We start from the raw sequence: 15,000 nt of genomic DNA, 5'->3' as shown, positions 1-15,000 counted from the left end.
GAAATACCAAAATACCTCCTTATATTACTCAATAAGGGGCATTTAATTTATAATCCTCAACCTGTACATCTCCCCAGCTACAAAGGCGTCTTTCTCGAGGTATTCTAGACCAGCGTCTGGACCAGCATCCGGTTTCTGTCTTGAATCGATGAGAACCTGGCCTTGTTCTAGTACAGGTTAATCTAGAGTATTCAGGGACTATTTCTCGGGCTTGTAGATAGCCGGTGCTACAAGTTCAGGGTTAAACTGCTTCTAAGTTCACCAGCGACTTGATTCCATTTTTTCGCTTACTTTTTACTGTTACCTGGCTAATTCGGTCTTTACTGGGCCTCCCTGGATTCCCTGTAATGTTTGTAATTATGCTCCCATGGGAGACTGCACATCTGTTGCTTTAATTATCAACTGGTGCAGGTAACTTTGGTTGTAGCTAGGTCTTCCAATAAACTTTCTCAATAAATTCAATTGCCTACGCATTTCAGTATTTTTTTTTTACATTTTTGTTGATTTATTTCTTAACTTATCTGTTTTTCAAATAACTGATCTCCTCTTTCTGTATTTCCCTTTACCTTCTGTTACTTCTTTCGAATAAACACTATTCTCTGGAAGCTTGAGCTTCAAGTCCATGGCCTCTGTGGGCTTGTTCCAAATGGATAGGGTTCATCTTCTGAATAATAATAATAATAAGAATATTAGTAGCCACACTTCCCGTACCAATCTTCAAGTAAACCAGTTCCGTGCACACGGTATTCCATATGCCTAAGAGATCTTTCAGAACCCCCAAGTATATTTTATTCGCCAGATTCATATTCAAGATCCATCATGACTCGGCACTATAAAGCGGGGAACTATTCAATGATGCAGAATGTACCTGTAAAATCGCATGAAAAGGTGCGTTATTGTTTTTCGCCAGGAATGACTCGAGTTTGCCATTAAACAACCACAACTTTTCATTGTTTTTGTTGCTATCTCTTTTCCGAATAAATCACATCTTGCCATAATTTCTAGCAATCTGTGCACTCCTCTGAGGTCTTTTATACGAGAGACTTCAAGGAATGTTACAATTTGCTGTAACCGCACGTGAGGTTTGGAGTGACATGACCCTAGAATAATATTCTATGACTGACTGCTTAATCTTGTATCAATATTCTAAACACACATTTGCTTTTCCACTTTTTCCCCCTCTTCCCTTAGTTTTATTTGTTTTATTTTGCTTCTTTTCTTTTCCCCTCTTCCTTTCCTCTCTTACTAGACATGACCTCAATCAATATTCTATACTTTATGTTTCTGTATCTCTTAATTCGGGCTTCTCGAAACAGTTGTTTTTCTTTTATTTTGCTTCTTTGCTACTTTTTCCCCTCTTCCCTCGTTTTTGTTTTTGTTTTATTTTGCTTCTTTTCTATTTTACCCTCCTCTTCCCGTCCCCTCTCTTACTAGACATGACCTAGCAATCAATATTCTATACATCATGTTTTACTGCTAATTTGTTTTTAATTTGGGCTCCTAGAAAATTTTTGTTTATTTTCCTTCTTTTCTATTTCCCCCCTCTTCCTCAGTTTTTCGTTTTATTTTTCTTCTTTCTATTTTCCCCCCTCTTCCCTTTCCCTTACTAGACATGACCTAGCAATCAGTATTCTATACATCATGTTTACTGCTAATTTGCATCTCATTTAATTTGGGCTCCTAGAAAATTTTTGTTTTATTTTCCTTCTTTTCTACTTTTCCCCCCTCTTCCCTCAGTTTTTTTCGTTTTATTTTTCTTCTTTTCTATTTTTCCCCCCTCTTCCCTTTCCCTCTCTTACTAGACATGACCTAGCAATCAATATTCTATACATCATGTTTACTGCTAATTTGCATCTCATTTAATTTGGGCTCCTAGAAAATTTTTGTTTTATTTTCCTTCTTTTCTACTTCTCCCCCCTCTTCCTCAGTTTTTTTTATTTCGCTTCGTTTCTGTTTTTCCCCTCTTCCCTTTCCCTCTCTTACCAACCGATTACGGCACTTCGATTGGGCTCAAGACGACGATGCGTGTGCTTGTATCACTGGTTTTCCCTGGGGGATTAGAGCTTCTGTTCGAAGACCCCAAATTTGTGACAGCCAATATCTCTGATGCTTGGGTGAGGGTATGATGGTGAATACCTTCTTCTTTTCTTTCTTTTTATTGTGCTCTACACTAAGCTATTCAGGCTAGAGATTGGAATAACTTATTAAAGTCTTATTTTCAATTTGAAATCAATTCAACTCTGTCATTGGACGTAAGAGTATTATTTAACCGGTCTGGGTTAATGCCCAGTTTTTCATTTTTTTCTGTGGTACACTTTCATATATAAATCACGTGTTACTGTGGCTAAGCATATATATATATATATATATATATATATATATATATATATATATATATATATATATACACACACATATATAATATATATACATATATATGTATGTATATATACATATATACATTATATATATAATGTATATAATGTACTGTATATATATATATATATATATATATATATATATATAAATTATATATATATATATATATATATATATATATATATATATATATATATATTTATATATATATATATACACATACATACATAGTAACACGAGCTTCACACGCATCATAAAAAGTTATAACTGCACTTCACTTGTGATAAAATAAGCCGACGTGGGAGTGGCTTGTTTTTCACAAAATTGAATCTTAAACAACGGCGAGCCATATCTCTGGCTATATCATAATTTTACGTATGGCGCAATGAGAAGTTAGAGAAGGAACAGGAAATGAAGGCGTGAAACTGTGGAATAAGAAAAACAATCGTCAGTGGAGTGAGGAATGGTCAACAATTTCTGACAACATAGTTGGTGATTGTGAAAAGAGGCTGCCGGGACTGGTAAAAGAGTTTGAAAGTGATTGTACGAGAAAAAGACTGAAAATGAGAGTTGGAAGGAATAGGGTAATGTAGGCAAATAGAGCCAAGGAAATAGAGTAGGAGTAGTGGAAGGACGAGAATGGTTGACTAGTGTAGGAGTTTTGTAGCAAGTGTACAAGATAATAGCAAGACAGTAGTGGTAGAATGGGAAAGGAGTTGAAACACAGTAGAGGCAGGTAGGACTCTCATCCCGAAGGACACCTGAGAACCCTAAAGAGGACACCTTCAGGTGCCACCTTCTTCAAGGGGAAAAAGGCATACTGTATATACATATACATTTACACACACATATAAATATATATATACTGTATATACACATACATTTATATATATACATATATATATATAAATGTATATGTATATACATCGACAGTATACACACGCACATACACACACACACATATATATAATACACATATATCTATGAATGAGAGTATACAATGCAGCAACACCATCAAGGTGGATGAAAAGGAGAAACCTGAGGAGGAAAAGGTAGAGGAGGAGGAGGAGGAGGAGGAGGAGGGAGGAGTGAGACAAGCAGTAGTGATGAGAGAGATGCTCTTCTCGTCTACTGCAAAGAGTCACGCGAGCGGCAGCGCCGTTCTCAGCACGAAAGCGTTTTACACCTCCTCCGTATTACCTTGGCAGCAACAACTCTCAGCTAAACACCTTACTTGCAGCTGCACCAGACATGCAACCAACCTCTCTCTCTCTCTCTCTCTCTCTCTCTCTCTCTCTCTCTCTCTTGAGAGATTGAGCGACGAAAATCCATGAGCCCCTTAATTTCTCTCCTTCGCATGTCATAATTTCCCTGCCCCCACCATCTCTCTCCCGATAGTACATCATAAGAATTATAAAATGACCCAACTACTGGAATAATATCACTCTCTCTCTCTCTCTCACACACACGCACAAACTCAAACGCACGCAAACACACACACACACACACACAAACTTCCCATCAGAAAAAAAGGGAAAACCTACGACGAAAAAAATATCCAATAAAAAAAGCTGATACAAGCACACACGCTCATGCCTCCCCCCCCGGACACCCCCACCATCCCCCTAAGTAATACATCGCGTCGCATATCTGCTCTCTCTCTCTCTCGCTCTCGCTTTCTCTCTCTCTCGTTTATGATCGGCGATCATATCTCTCTATCTCTCACTCTGGCCGTTTATGAATAACTGAAAGAGAACAACAAAGAGATAGATGAACGGTGCGGCTGCGTTACTCAATATGCATGGAATGGGCCCGACATTACTGCTGGGTAGGATTTTACATGCGAATTTCAGAGGCCATGGGATAAGGAAAACACAAAGATAGAATTATTTAATATATACGTGAGTAAAAGATCGTATATATGCGCGTCTGTGTGTATGTGTATATACATACATATATATATATATATATATATATATATATATATATATATATATATATATAATATATATATATGAACAAAGTTACAACCGTTGATGACTCATGTCTTGGTAATAGGACAGAAATGTCTTAGTATCTCAATTGTTTCAATTTTCCTTCGCGGCTGTAACTTGCTCATGTGAATCCATCACGTTTTTACCATTTTCGTGATTTAAAAAAACATATATGTGTAATATGTACAGTACATATATATATATATAATTTTATACACACACATGTATATATATATATATATATATATATATATATATATATATATATATATATATATATATATATATATATATCCCCGGGTAAAAACACTGGCTAATGGAAATTAGAGTATGAATCCATAGGGAATGAAAGACGACTGTTTTTAGCAGCAGAGAAGTTGCGTGATCACATTTAAAATCTACTCAGGTAACAAAAAGAAAATACTAGATATGAATTTTCTAAGGAGCGGAGAAATTATGAGATCACATTAAGAAATTTGTGCAGATTAAAAAAATGTGACATTGGATACATTAATGTTTTGAAAGGAGCAAAATTGCAGGGTCAGATAAACAATATGTCATCACGATTTGGTACATGATGACTGTTTTCGGGAGCTGAAATTACAATCAAATTAGTAAATTTATTTAAATACAAAATGTAACATTACCAGAAATATTGTTTTTGAGAGATGTGAAGTTATATTGTTAAATGAAATAAATGACTGAGAATCAAATAAGTTTTGGAAAGTTGCAGAATTAAAAGCTCACACTGCATAACTCGTTCAGATTTAAAATATGTAACAACTGACAAACATCGCTGTTTCCAAGAGTGCTTAAATCACATAATAATATAAAAAATTCTATTCAGAATCAAAATGTTACATAATCATAAAAAATGTATTATTTAGTTTAAAAATGTAGCACTGGCATCATACATGACGATTTTCGAGTCAAGTAATAGGGTCACATTAAAAAAATCAGGAAAAGATTAAGAAAAGGTAGTATTGTATTAGCCGACATATGCAATCTAGGAGGCGTCTTTCTTCTCTTTTTTAACTGAATAGAAATATTTTAATATGCTGACGTCTGCGAAAAATCAAGGTGCGCTAAGATACATCAAACTTATTAATGTAATCGGTTTATAATGTCTTCTAGACAATTATACGCCACAATTCCATTCCCTTTCTCTGTTCTCACAGTACTCAGATGCTTCTCCTTTTTAAGGGAAGTCTTTTATCGCCCTAACATAAGAATGCTCTCTCGTCAGTGACCCCAATGCACTGGAATTTTCTACAATCGTCGTTGCTCCTGCACTGGTAAGAACTCTGTTTGAAGGGCGAAGCTGTACCTAAGGAGACAATCTCATTAACAGTAGCTATTCCTTTTTTATTTTCCATTTTCTTTACGGGCCTTTTTATTTTTTGTTGCACCTATCTCGGTTCCCCTCGAATGAAATCAAGTGGATCCGATTTCTTCATCCACACACACACACACAGACCGACGAGAGCAAGGCCCTTACTCCCTCTAACAGTCCCGTTTCCTTTCTGTTACAGGCTTACAAGAGGTCAGTTGCTGGTCTTCAGCATGAACAGGTAAGGGACGAGTTTTGTCAAGTCTCACTTGGTAGAAATCGGGCCCGATAATACACCTTGCAATGTAGCCAGAAGATAGAAAGGAAACAAATCATTTCCTGGCGCTATAGAGTTAGATTCATATATATATATATATATATATATATATATATATATATATATATATATATATATATATATATATATATATGTAAAAGAGTTCTCTACTCCGTGCTGCCTCTATGGTTTATTTTTATAGATCGAACTCCTTCATACAGATGCCGAATGTTGAATGCGAATGCTCCAGGTTACAGTTACGCGAATCTTTATACATCGTGGAAACGGTTATAGGAGGAATGCTTAACTCAATACGTCGTTCAAAGCTCAAGACGAAACAATGAAAATGAAACATAACAGGCAGATGGGAAATGCTGTACATCGTTATATCACTGCCATTACTAATATTGCTATTAATGTTCATAAATTCTCGTGGCCATGAACTTCACTGGCAAACTTCCAAAAATGGAATGGCCATTTGGGGAGTGAGGCAAGATCAATGGAGAGGAAAGACGTGAAACTGAATGTTTATGATAACAAACAAGAATAAAATCGATACATTTGGATTTACAAAACGAACGACGAAAAACAATAAATGCTTTTATATCTCTGAAGAATAATGACCAAAAATAAAGTAACCCAAAATATGCTGCTAACAACACATTAGATAAATAAAATAAATAAACGAATAAGTGAATGAATAAATCAAGAAGGCAAGAAAAGTGTGTTTGAGATTGCTATCTTTAAGCAAGGGAGCAGCATCGTTATCACTACTTATGTTATCTACAAATTTATGTGAAAAATTAAACTTCGCAGACAAATATGGTTTTGCATACAAAGCATGGAACGAACTTTGAAATATGTGAGGAGTCGCGGGAAAAATATACACGACAGGAACATATTATTCTGCTCATGTACACTACATTTCAAAACCTCCCTTACGGGTCCGGTTTATCAATTAAAAAAACATGTTCGGATTCAAAAGGCAACATTGTGCAGATATGACTGTTTTTGTGAGTAGGGAGGTCATTGACATTAAAAAACAGAATCACATTAGGAGATAAAATGAGCACATGCGACTAAAAATGTAACATCTGACCAGATAAGACTTTATGCGAGCAGCGATGGTAAATAGTTACACTGCAAAAAATATCTTAAAATACAGAAAATGCAATACTGGAGAATCCGATTAAAAACTGCAACATTTGGCAACTATGACGGTTTCCGAGTGTGGTAAAGTTATGCGATCACATTTAAAAACATATTTAGATTAACAAATGCAATGTTTTCGAAACTAGTGAAGTTATACGATCACATTCCACGTCATGTTATAAAAGTCCAAAAAGACTCGAAACGCAGATAGATAACACGAGTTGTACCTTCTTTCTCGTGTCATGCCTTTCTGAAGCCCACACACCCCTAAAATCTTCTTAGAGTTTAGACTGTAATCTTCGAGTTAACACTTTATTTAGGCATTCTTACAGAGGCATCTTGGCATGTCAAATGAATAATTCAAAGGTGTTTTTACCTTAGGGAAAAATATTCTCGTCTTTTTATTACTGACTTAACACAATTTCGTTTTTCATATTAAGGTTTACCTGCAACTAAAGCTCCTCTGGCAAGTAATCTAAAAAAAAAAAAAAAAAAAAAAATAATAATAATAATAATAATAATAATACTTTGCCGAAGTTTTTTTCGGCGCAATCCAGTTTTCTGTACAGCCGCTACAGAGTATAATCAAGGCCACCTAAAATAGATCTATCTTTCGGTGGTCTCGGCATAATGCTGTATGAGCCGCGGGCCATGGAACGTTAACCACGAGCCGGTGGTGGCCTATCCTATATCGTTGCCAGGAGCACGATCATGGCTAACTTTAACTTTAAATAAAATATAAACTACTGAGGCTAGACGACTGCAATTTGGTATGTAAGATGATTGCAGGAAGGATGATCAGCATATCAATTTGCAGCCCTCTAGCCTCAGTAGGTTTTTAGATCTAAGGGTGAACAGAAAAAGTGAGGACGGACAGACAAAGCCGGCATAATAGTTTTCGTTTCAGAAAACTAAAAAGGCAAAATAAAAGCCTTATGAAACGAGTTATAAACCAACATGAAAGAGTCCAAGGGAATGAATGACTAGGCCCTATAACAGCCTCGTTTCCGATTCCTATCACGAAAGCAACAAGTTTGACACATAAAGGTACTGAGCATAACGAAGTTCTCGACCGTGACGTACTGGTCGCTACGTACGTTCAGAATTTATAGCGAAACGGTCCGTGTGATTTAGACGATAAATAGATTCCTATATAAACGAAACATGGTTCGGATTCCGTATTTGTTACATAAAAGCATGCGGGACATTGGAGGAACCATTTAGTTCTGAATTTTGGCGAAACAGTCACGCTTAATTTTCGATTTTTCTGAAAGCAAGGAGTTAATCTTTCAGTTTTGCAGTGTCTTGAAAAAAAAAAAGAGTAAATGAAAAGGAAAAGTGTCTTATATATTACCATACACAAAATTTACTTCTCCTGCTCCCTTGAGGAAATCAGTCTAAATTCACGATTAAACTGGTACATAAAATAATTCCTTCTAATATTCAAACAGCACACACAGCTCTCCCCGTCCACTTTTCTTCAGTACTGAATGTTTTTCTTTCAAAGATTCTTACGTGATTTACTCTCCACTCGCGCCCCCCCCCCAACAAAAAACAATTACCAGCATTACTTTTTTAGTTTTCTGAAAAGAAAACTATTGTGCCGGCTTTGTCTGTCCTTCCGCACTTTTTCCTGTCCGCCCTCCAATTATCAAACATACCAAATTGCAACCCTCTAGCCTCAGTAGTTTTTATTTTATTTAAGGTTAAAGTTAGGCCAGGCCACCACCGGGCCGTGGTTAAAGTTTCGTGGGGCGCGGCTTGTACAGCATTATACCGAGAACACCGAAAGATAGATTTATTTTCGGCGGCCTTGATTATACGCGGTAGCGGCTGTACAGAAAACTCGATTGCGCCGGAGAAACGTCGGCGCATTTTTTTACTTGTTTCTTTTCGTTTTCACTCAAGATTTCCTTTCTTTCAATCTATACTTAACCTAATGTCTATATATTTTGAATCCTACGCATCGACTACCTGCCCCTACATCTTTAATCTCATCTCTTACTACTAATATATATATACTGCATATATATATATATATATATATATATATATATATATATATATATATATATATATATATATATATACATATATATACATATACATATACATATACATATATATATACATACACATATACACACATATATAAATATATATATATATATATACATAAATATATATACACTTATATAATAAATAAATTATGTATATATGTGTGTGCGGGTGGTGGGTGTATACACACACACATATACTGTATATAATACACACACATATATATATGTGTGTATATATATTTATACAATCAGATGGCCAGATTAGTACGCTGCATAATTTTCATGTGAAGCGAAGTCTCTCTCACCCTAAAGGGGCTCGCTTCATAAAATAATTGAAATTCGGTTGTCTAATCTGTTGACCAATTAAATGTATTTGTAAACAATATGCGGATAAACTTCATCGAGAAAAATGATTATGGTTTTCGACACGAAAACAGAACTTCGTCCGTTGCGAAATTTCACTCGTTCGGTGTTCTTATAGTTTGTGGTGTCTAAATACACATTTTTAAAGAATAATTGCAAATACTATAAGCAATATTCAGCCTCGGAATGCTTAACGCCCTCTATATCTTTATGGCTTATTTAACACGAATAGCGAGGGTTAAGGACCAAATCGTCAGAGAGTAAATAGTAAGCAATAAGAAAAAGGCAAAGATTGTAATGTTATTTTAAGCACTATGGAGACCTTTTGTGTGTCCGAGTGATTTGAGCAGATGCTTCCAACTGAATGCAATGCAATATTTTCATTTCCAACGCAACGGGGCCGAGCCTTCGGCGCCCGCCGAAAAGATGTTATTTGTATAACTGTCGCTCTCTCTTTCCCGAAAAAAAAGAAAGAAAGAAAAAAAAAAGAAGCTGAGAATAACGGCATGGATGACTTTTATTGCTACGACGAGAAGAATAACAGTAAAGGAAAGGAAGCGACTCCATCGAAATAGCGGTGCGGATAACTATACCAGATTCTTCGACGCGCTTTATTGAGCGATGAGCACCGCTGTTATTTTGCATATTGTCTAATTTGGCGGCCAGGGCTTAGGCTAAATATATCACAGATGAGTACACTGAATATTCATGAATGCCGGGCTCACCTCACCCTTATGGACTGATGGCTATATTTTTCCAATTTTCGCTACTGACTAGAAAAATAGGAACGATCCGTGTATGGCGTATTTGGAAAAATATATCTTACTTTTTTTTTTTTTACTTTTTTGGATGGAGATATATTCGCGTTTTTTTCCCCTGTGAACTGCTGTGTAGCTTTGTACTAAATATTTATATACTGAATACCAGTTAATCATTTACGAGACTGAGAGAAACTGAGTTTCCTTTACTGGGGGGGAATATATTCATACAGCCCTTCGCCCCGGCTGATTATTTTAGCGAAAAGAAATATATATATATTTTTTTCGTAGGAAATACGTAGATATGAGGATTTCTTCATTATCATAAATTAAATAAAATTTGTATAATAATACTATATACATAAAAAAACTGTCAAAATCTATAATTCTGAATTGTTAGGAGACAAGAGGAGAAAAAAGGTATTGGAACGGTTGGGCTATAATATTTAAGGAACGAAAGAGTGCGTCCATGATACAGGTGAATGGAGCACCGTTTGTAGGCGGATTTAGCGAGCTGCTAATGAGCCTTCTGTGTAGGGGTATACAACAGCTACTAATGTGGTGGAAGATTTCTGCACTGGGGGCTATTTTCGATACAGCAGACTGAGTACGAGTGTGACCAAACTCAATAACCGTTATTCTTTAGACATAAGGTGTGACAGCGATCTCTGTAGGACTGCAAAGCCTAATGTGTTCCACAAGGCTGAGAGAGTGGAGGAAGAATGCAGTAATGGAACTCTTAGGAGCACTGACCAAAGTAAACACAGACAAAAAGTGGAGACCTCACAGTAGAGGTAAGTAAATCCAAGCTGGAAGCAAAATTTGGATTCTCTGATTCAAGAAAAATGCTAAAGTGATTATGTTCAAGGGGCAGGTATGGATGTGAATGTTGTGTTACTCTCTGACTATGTATAACCTACTAAGGAAAGTAGGGATATATATATATATATATATATATATATATATATATATATATATATATATATATATATATATATATATATATATATATCTATACATATATTTTTATTTATACACACATCACACACACACACACACATATATATATGTATATGTATATTGCCTTCTCCCCTTTAGTGAGATTTTTTTTATTATTATTAAAGTAGTTTAACCAGACCACTGAGCTGACTTTCAGCTCTCATAGGGTTGGCCCTTTAGTGGGAGTGGCCAGAAATGGTGTTGGCCTCCGTGTGCTCCAACATGGTGGTGTCTCACTACAGTCAACTAACCACCATATACATAATCAAGTACTTTGGTCGCCGGAGGCTTGGTGGGTTTAATTAAATGTGCTGAAATCGTTCTACTAGCGAAGAACTCACCGTAGCGACTGGACTACGAAGAAATATACAGTATATAAAGGCTCTCTCTCCACTTCTCAGTCGGTCATGTGAAGGTTCTCGCCCCTTTTCAGGTGGTCATGTAGAGGTTCCAGGCCCTTCCCAGGAGGTCTTGTAAAGGCTTTCACCACTTCTTAGACTGTCTCTTCAAGGCTCTCGCCCCTCCTCAGGCGGCCATGTAAAGGCTCTCACCACTTTCTGTAAAGGCTCTCACCACTTCTTAGACTGTCTTGTCAAGGGTCTCGCCCCTCCTCAGGCGGCCATGTAAATGCTCTCACCACTTCTTAGACTGTCTTGTCAAGGCTCTCGCCCCTCCTCAGGCGGCCATGTAAAGGCTCTCACCACTTTCTGTAAAGGCTCTCACCACTTCTTAGACTGTCTTGTCAAGGCTCTCGCCCCTCCTCAGGCGGCCATGTAAAGGCTCTCACCACTTCTTAGACTGTCTTGTCAAGACTCTCGCCCCTCTTCAGGCGGCCATGTAAAGGCTCTCACCACTTCTTAGACTGTCTTGTCAAGACTCTCGCCCCTCTTCAGGCGGCCATGTAAAGGCTCTCACCACTTAGACTGTCTTGTCAAGGCTCTGCCCTCAGGCGGCCACAAATGCTCTCACCACTTCTGACTGTCTTGTCAAGGCTCTCGCCCCTCCTCAAGCAGCCATGTAAAGGCTCTCACCACTTCTTAGACTGTCTTGTCAAGGCTCTCGCCCCTCCTCAGGCGGCCATGTAAAGGCTCTCACCACTTCTTAGACTGGCTTGTCAAGGCTCTCGCCCCTCCTCAGACTGCCATGTAAAGGCTCACCACTTTAGACTGGTCTTGTCTCGCCCACTCCTCAGGCAGCCATGTGCTCTCCACCACTTCTTAGACTGTCTTGTCAAGGCTCTCTGCCTCCTCAGGCGGCCATGTAAAGGCTCTCACCACTTCTTAGACTGTCTTGTCGGGCTCTCGCCCCTCTTCAGGCGGCCATGTAAAGCTCACACCTTAGACTGTCTTGTCAAGACTCTCGCCCCTCTTCAGGCGCCATGCCAAGGCTCTCACCACTTCAGGACTGTCTTGTCAAGACTCTCGCCCCTCTTCAGGCGGCCATGTAAAGGCTCTCACCACTTCTTAGACTGTCTTGTCAAGGCTCTCGCCCCTCCTCAGGCGGCCATGTAAATGCTCTCACCACTTCTTAGACTGTCTTGTCAAGGCTCTCGCCCTCTTCAAGCGGCCATGTAAAGGCTCTAGCCACTTCTTTAGACTGTCTTGTCAAGGCTCTCCTCAGGCGGCCATGTAAAGGCTCTCACCACTTCTTAGACTGGCTTGTCAAGGCTCTCGCCCCTCCTCAGACTGCCATGTAAAGGCTCTCACCACTTCTTAGACTGTCTTGTCAAGGCTCTCGCCCCTCCTCAGGCGGCCATGTAAATGCTCTCACCACTTCTTAGACTGTCTTGTCAAGGCTCTCGCCCCTCCTCAGGCGGCCATGTAAAGGCTCTCACCACTTCTTAGACTGTCTTGTCAAGGCTCTCGCCCCTCCTCAGGCGGCCATGTAAAGGCTCTTGCCACTTCTCAGGCGGTCTGGTAAAGGCTCTTGCCACTTCTCAGGCGGTCTTGTAAAGGCTCTCGCCCCTTCTCAGGCGGCCATGTAAGGGCTCTCGCCACTTCTCAGGCGGTCTTCTCAAGGCTCTCGCCACTTCTGAAGCGGTCTTGTACAGACTCGTGAGTCCACGGCTTTCCAGTTATAGTGTACATTTGTAGTTGTCACGCTGAATGTTTTAACAGTCAATCACTGCAAATTTACTCTGTGGATACCAACGACCGTCGTATCACGCGGTCAAGTGACTGTTCCCTTTCCTCAACGGTCAAGGTTTGAGATGCTTGAATTGGCCCATTTCCCCTAATTTATGGAATCTGCGTTTTATCTCACCCCATTTCATTCTCTTCTTCCTCTTGTTTCCACTGGCTACATCTGTCTCTTTATCTGGTTCTAGCGGTATTCCACTAGGATCCTTTCAGTTCATTAACTTCTCCTTGTTTTTATCGTATCCTTGCCGTGGATGCGAAAGACTTTTTGCCTCCCGAATATTCCATTCTTTTTTAGTTACCTTCTCTTTACGTACATTTTCAGCCTTGATTAATATTCTGTGATGGGAAGGAAAAATCTGTAAGAAACTATTATTTTTCCCCGTAAACTGACGCTCCATATTATATTGGCCATCTTCTTCATATTGTGTATTACGCGAGAACTTAATGAATCCTGCCTAAACACACACACACACACACACACACACACACACACACATATATATATATATATATATATATATATATATATATATATATATATATATATGTATGTCATAATGGCACGTGACAATAAATTCAGATGAGGCCACAGGAATTATAAAAGAAGGAAGTACCAAGCGCTTTTGTGTTATTTCAATATTTGAAAATGTGTTTAAGTAACACGAAAGAGGTTGGCACTTGCATATTTTATTTTTGCTGTGACTTAAGCTGAACACACACACACACGCACACACATATATATATATATTTATATATACATTATAAATCAAGCAGCCCATAAAAGAAAACACGAGATAAAAGAATAAAGAAAATCTTATAAGAGTCAGACTTTCAGCCCATCATCTAATCAACTGTCTCATGTTATCTCTGTAAACAAGAAGAAGACAAAAAATAAAATGACTTCCGCTTCTTCCCCGTATTTGTTCAATCGGATGAGATAAACGGGAGCTGTTGTAGATGCTTCTCTGTTTCTTCTTCCCTCAGCTATTCATCAATATTTGACAGGCCAATTACACATCTCGACGACTTAAGTGTCCCATAGACGGTGCCATTAAATTCTACTGAACACAAAAGGATTCCGTCAATGAAGATGGAGAAGACAAAGTTGACTTCATAATAAGGATACAAATGAATTTAATGCATTCGTAAGAGAAAGCATAATGCTATTAACCTGTTATCGTATATGGAATACGTAAGAGAGCATAATACTATCAAACTGTCATCGTATATGGAATACGTAAGAGCAGGCATAATAGTATTAACCTGTCATCGTATATGGAATACGTAAGGGAAGGCATAATACTATTAACCTGTCGTCGTATATGGAATACAATATCTCCAATAATTTAATAAAAATATGCGGTCATATTAACCTTATGAAACTAACGAAGATAGTGTAGGCTTATCAGCAAACGTGCATCGAACAAAAAAAAAAACTTATTTCCCCGGCAGTTTAAGTAAAAAAAAAAAAAAAAAAATGAAGTATGATTCACTTGCACAGCATTCTTTTCGGAGGGTTATGGGGGTAGGGGTGGGGATCGGAGCTT

General features: G+C 38.0%; 2 protein-coding genes across 3 annotated transcripts in view; one reads left to right on the top strand and one right to left on the bottom strand.

The window, feature by feature from the left end:
- The window catches only part of l(3)02640 (porphobilinogen deaminase-like protein l(3)02640), a 327,247-nt gene that overhangs the window by 81,318 nt on the left and 230,929 nt on the right, over positions 1 to 15,000 (bottom strand). The window lies entirely within an intron of this gene.
- Positions 1 to 15,000, top strand: part of LOC136834294 (uncharacterized) — a 269,565-nt gene that overhangs the window by 53,818 nt on the left and 200,747 nt on the right. Inside the window, exon 2 of one of the 2 annotated variants that reach the window (XM_067096681.1) lies at positions 5,906 to 5,944. The exons of the other annotated variant lie outside the window; for it this stretch is intronic. The gene's annotated coding sequence lies outside the window, so the exon portion shown is untranslated. The remainder of the gene's footprint in view (positions 1 to 5,905; positions 5,945 to 15,000) is intronic. 2 annotated transcript variants of the gene reach the window in all.

Source organism: Macrobrachium rosenbergii, chromosome 53 (assembly GCF_040412425.1).
Source record: "Macrobrachium rosenbergii isolate ZJJX-2024 chromosome 53, ASM4041242v1, whole genome shotgun sequence".
NCBI lineage: Eukaryota > Metazoa > Arthropoda > Malacostraca > Decapoda > Palaemonidae > Macrobrachium > Macrobrachium rosenbergii.
The sequence above is the reverse complement of the archived record's forward strand: the minus strand, read 5'-3'. Positions and strand labels throughout refer to the sequence as shown.